Consider the following 5,831-nt stretch of genomic DNA (forward strand, 5'->3'; position numbering starts at 1 on the left):
AGGCGCAAGGAGCTGAGAGTGAGAGGGTGTGCTGCTGGAGGACTGAGGAGCACCAGCGTTATTAGACACCAGGAGGAAGGTCCTGTGGTGAGAATAAGGAAGGTGTTGGGAGGAGGCCATGGGGAAGTAGCCCAGGGAGTTGTAGCTGTCATGCAGCTGTTACAGGAGGCACTATAGACAGCTGCAGTCCACAGGGCCCTGCGCTGGAACCCGGAGTAGAGGGCGGGCCCGGGTTCCCCCCAAACCTCCCAATTGACCTGGACTGTGGGTTCTTCCAGAGGGGAAGGTCTCTGAGCTGTTCCCTAATCCACATGGTGAATCTCTGAGGCAACAAAATCCGCCAATAAGCTCAGGACCCACCAAGATAGAAGAGGAACTTTGTCACAGTGCCTAACAATGTATCCTGGTGCCCGAGTAGCAGCTGTATCTAATGCCCATCGATTTCCAATCCCACTGGGGGGTCTGGGACTTGAGGTGCCAAAAAAACACCATAAATCTGCCCATCTGTGCACCACCTCCCATCTATAAGGGGCATCACATATGGGTAGTAGGGGGATAGATACATTCAAGGCAGTGAGGTGCCCAGATACCAGGGTGATGGAGGCCAGGAAAGGAGCTAGGATAGACATGACTTGACAGGACTTTCCTATTCCTAAAATCAGTCACTTTGCTTTCGGTTCAAGTTTGAGAGAGATCAGTGCCCAGTTTCTCTTCGATTCCCATGGGATTTGTTACCGACCTACACTGTCTCAAACTCCTCAAGATTCAAGGATCAGAGCGGAAAAGATTGATTTACCTCTAAGGTGGGTCTGTCAGCAGCTGGGGTCTCTGTTGTCACCTGCTCACACAGCATTTCAGGTACCAGAATCCAGGTTATTCAGTTCATTTTCTGTCTCCGCTGCATTTACTTACTTCCATGTGCCCAGAAACTGGAACGACAACCTAGAAAAGCTACTGAGACTCCTTTGCCATGTCTGGTAACATGACCCTGCGCCTCATTCCCTCTGTCAAATGGGGAACGTCTTTTCTGATTCTTTATACATCCGTCTGCGGGGAGAGGCCGTCTCCCGAGGCACGTCTGCTGTGGGGAATGCAACAGGCAAGGGGAAGTTGGTATTTACTGACATTCTCTAAAACCGAACCAGAGTCAAACTCCTAATCTCAAAGGGAGAGTCCTGGCGAGGGAAGAAACTTCTAATCTTGAAACAAATGTCTCTCTTTATTGCGTGAACGCTAGGGTGACTGTCAAGAAGTAATGCACCAATTCTAGATTTTACAGCTGCCAAAGTGATTTAGACACTGAGTTCCCATCCAATCCCCTTAGAAAGATTTGAAAATGGCACCAGCGTTAGCTGATCTTACATGTTCTCCATCCAACCCCCCTGCTGCCCTCCATAGCAAGCGCACATGTACCCAGTCCCCATCCAATGAGCTCACTCAAGTAGTTCAGGTAACATTTTAAAAAGACTGTACGTGATTTAGAAGCCTAAGTCCCATTTTCAAACGTTTCTCAGTTACTCAGGCTTAGCAACCTAAATCTCACTGAAAGGCAACGGGACTTAGCCTCCTATGTCACTATTGAAGTTTGCTTAATTGTTTTTGAAAATGTTACCCTTAGCTCAAGGCCTGCTGGTCAGTGTTATCTGAAACGAGAAAGTGCAGCCTGCTGTGAGAAAATGCCGGTGCAACAGGTGCTTTACACATTGAGGTTGGGATCTTCAAAGGGGGGTTATGTACACAAGAAAGACCCAAGTCCCGTGACATTGCTATGAGAATTTGTCACCTAACTCCCATCGGGTTCTTGGAAAGGCCCATACCATGGAAGCATGGAACTCAGAGACCTGAGATTATAAAGTACAAATCATTTCTTCCCACGTCCCAGAAAAGTTTCAGAGTCTCACGCATCTTCAGTGTCACAGCACTTAATACAAATCATCTAATCCTGTGCCAGAAATGTAGGTCTGTAATTGGTCCGTTAGCGTTTGAGAACCAAAGAATAGCACTGATTCCATCCAGTAAAGGACACTGCTCTACATTCACAGTCGCCAGATCATGGGCCAGTTTGGGTACAGTCCATATAGTCATTTCAGTTGTGTGTATTGCAATATATTCTACAACTTGACTCCAACACTGCCCTTTTTCAGCATGAAGATTTTGACCGACTGTCACCTTTTTCCCTGAAGGGAAGGTTTCTTCCAGCATTTACAGAAGGATACAAATATCCACTTATATCTGAATGAAAAAAACAACTAGGAGACAGTTATAATTCCCAGTTCTCTACTACCATAATTTGCCCCCTAACCGTGCAGTAAGGTCTCGTTCCAATTTATCCCCAGAGTGAAAAATGTTGTGTCAAAGCTTTGTTGTTCGCAATGTCCAAATGTTGACTATTTGTGGCTCACATAATTGCATTTTGAAAAAAGGGGTTTGTTTGTTTGTTTCTTTAATTGACCTCTGGCAAATACATTCCTGACTGCCCTGGGTGGTGCATATCATACGCTGAGGGAGGTGAAAACTCCCCAAACAGCCCAGCATGGCCCGGCCCACGCTCCACCTTGAGGCCCATGCCCGGCTGCCGCTTTCCCCTTGGCCCCAGCCCTGGCAGGTTGCTTGTCTTCCAGGAAGCGTGCTGGGGCTGGAGCTGGGGCTGGGGCTGGAGCTGGGGCTGGTGCCTGCAGCAGGGACTTGAGGCAGTTGGGGCTGCCCAGCGCTGGGAGCCCCCGGCACTGGGGCCCTGCCATCCACTGCTCGGGGGGCTGGGGGAGCTGTGGAGGGGTGGCCTGGTGCTCTTGTGGCGGGGTGCGGAGATAGGGGCTCAAGACTCCAGCGGGGCAGGGGAGGTGGATGGGGGCGGGGCCTCAGGCAGAAGGGGAGGTGCTGGGGGCGTGGTTCTCCCAAGAGGCGGCTCACACCCCATCAATGCCAACATTGCTTAACTCTTCAAGGGAAACATGTCTCACCTGCACATTGGCTAGAATACAAGGAGAGAGCTGAATCTTCTCACACTGCGGGTTAGGTTTTTAATTCCAAGTTGATTGACTCTTCATCACTTTAAGGATTATTAAACCTGAGATTTCAGTTAAAAAGAATTATTTTATTTGGTCGTTTCCTGTGATCAGCTGCCATGGAGAGATCATTAACAAGGCTACATAAAACATTGGCCACATTAATCTCTGCTTCCCCCAATGCCCAGTGCACAGTATAGCCGCCCCTTTCCCAGCCTTCCTCCTCTGCTATCCCTAGTGCCCCCATGCTACAATAGAGCTGCCCCTTTCCCATTCCTCACCCTCTGCTGCCCCCAGTGACCCTTAGCCCCAGGTACATTCTTGCATGTGCAGCTGGCACTGTACAAAACCAGGATGTACAGCAGCACACTGCTGGAAACAAACCAACCAACCCCGAACGCCATTCTGGGATGTATTAGCAGGTGTGTTGTAAGCAAAGTATGAGACACACTTCTTTCACTCTCTACCACGCTTATTAAGGCTGATCAGGAGTATTGTGTCCAGCTCAGGTAAGATGGGGGACAAATAGAAAAAAGTCAACAGAGCCGACAGCAAGAGAAGAGAAGGGGGGCCGAGGACAGCCACATCTAGAATATGGAAATACCTTCCGAACCGCACAGGGACTGTGGAAGTAGCTTCAGTGAGATTTGAACTGGATGAATAGAGAATTTGCCCCTATGAATGGAGAAGATTTTCAAAGGCACATGTGACAGCCAGTCTCCCAAACACTTAGAAGTATTTAGGTGCCTAACTCCCATAGAAATCATGACAGTTAGGCACCTACATATGTTTGAGGATGTGGGCCACAATTCCTACAGAATGTCCTTGGGAATTGGGACCATAACTCCCATGTGTGCCTTTGAACATCTCCCCATTAGTTCCTGCAGTGGGTCATTCCTTCACATGTCATCTAGATATTTATTGTCCTCCCACAGATGAAATATGCAGAAGAATTAAGAAGGAGGAACTTCACCACGGTGACTGAATTCATTCTACAGGGATTGTCCAACCACCACAAGCTGGAGGTGCCTCTGTTCTCCGTCTCTCTGTTAATTCACACCATTACCCTCATGGGGAACAAACTTCTCATAATCATCACCATGGACGCAGCCCTTCACACCCCCATGTATTTCTTTCTCCAGGTCTTATCCTTCCTGGAGATTTGCTACACCTCGGTCACTGTCCCAAGATGCTGGTGAACTTCCTCTCAGAGGACAGAAGCATTTCCTACATGGCCTGCACTGCACAAATGTACTTCTTGGTCTTCCTTGGAATCTCTGCTTCCTACTGGCCGCCATGGCATATGACCGCTACAGGGACATAAGTAACCCATTGATGTACAGGCCCATCATGAACAGGAGAGTCTGCCTTTCACTGACAGTTCTCTCGTGGTTCAGTGGTAACGTGGTGTCCCTAGTACAGACAGTCTGGGTTTTCGCCTTGCCATTTTGTGGGTCCAATAAAATTAACTATTTCTTCTGTGATATTCCCCCATTTATTAAGCTTTCTTGCATTGACATCTCTCAGTCTGAAATGCAGTTATTTACAGCTGCTATACTGGTCACCTTCATTTCATTTTCTCTCATCCTTCTGTCCTACATCTTTATTGTCTCCACCACCTTACAGATGGCATCAGCTGAAGGCAGACACAAAGCCTTCTCCATCTGCTCCTCACACCTCATTGTGGGGACATTGTATTATGGGAGCCGCAGTCTGATCTATTTAAGACACAATTCTATTCACTTAAAAGGCTGCAACAACGTGCTCTCTCTGATTAACACAACCGTCACCCCCACCTTGAACCTATTTATCTACAGCCTGAGAAACAAGGAGGTGATAGGGGCTCTGAAGAGATTGTCGGGAGACAGGAGAAAGAGAAAAATATTTTCTCACAGAAAGTAATTTGGGTGCATATCTTTTTTCTGATATGAATTACACAACGGTGCAAATCTGGAGTAGCTCTTTGAAGTCAGTGGCATTCAATGCTACAGTTGAACTAGGGATCAAAAACTGCAAAAAGAAACACATAAAAATGTTAACATTTCTTAAATTTTTTGTGTGCATTGAAATCAGAAATCAAATTAGAAATCAATGTTTCAGAAATGATGATTATCTTCATAGCTGCTTGAAACACAGAAAAAAATTACAAAAAATCATCTGCATTTAATGTAAATACTCTCTCATTGTTTTCATTTCAACTCAAAATTGGAATGAAAAATGTTGTTGAGATATCTAATTTTGGAAAATAATGTTAATGTCCTCTATGTAAAATCATTGTATTTGAGACCACATGTGTATATGACTGTCTTCTAGATATCTGTATTTACTGGAAAGGGCTTGCATGGATCTGGGAAGGGGATATGGACAGCATCGCCTCCATTAAGAACGGCCATAGTGGGTCAGACCAAAGGTCCACCTAGCCCAGTATCCTGTCTTCTGGCAGTGGCCAATGCTAGGTGCCTTAGGGGGAATAAACAGAACAGGGAATCATCAAGTGATCCATCCCCTGTCACCTATTCCCAGCTTCTGGCAAACAGAGGCTAGGGACACCATCCCTGCCTGTCCTGGGTAATAACCATTAATGGACCTATCCTCCATGAATTTACCTAGTTCTTTTTTGAACCTGTTATAGTCTTGGCCTTCACACCATCCTCTGGCAAGGGGTTTCACAGATTGACTGTGTGTTGTGTGAAGGAATACTTCCTTTGTTTGTTTTAAACCTTCTGCCTAATAATTTCATTTGGTGACCCCTGGTTCTTGTGTTATGAGAAGGAGTAAATAACACTTCCTTATTTACTTTCTCCACACCAGTCATGATTGTATTGA

General features: G+C 46.5%; 1 pseudogene; it reads left to right on the top strand.

Moving 5' to 3' along the window:
- Positions 1-3,940: 3,940 nt before the first annotated feature.
- On the top strand, positions 3,941-4,907 carry LOC135975515 (olfactory receptor 10A7-like; annotated as a pseudogene).
- The last annotated feature ends 924 nt before the right edge of the window (positions 4,908-5,831 follow it).

This window comes from Chrysemys picta, chromosome 13, assembly GCF_011386835.1.
Source record: "Chrysemys picta bellii isolate R12L10 chromosome 13, ASM1138683v2, whole genome shotgun sequence".
NCBI lineage: Eukaryota > Metazoa > Chordata > Testudines > Emydidae > Chrysemys > Chrysemys picta.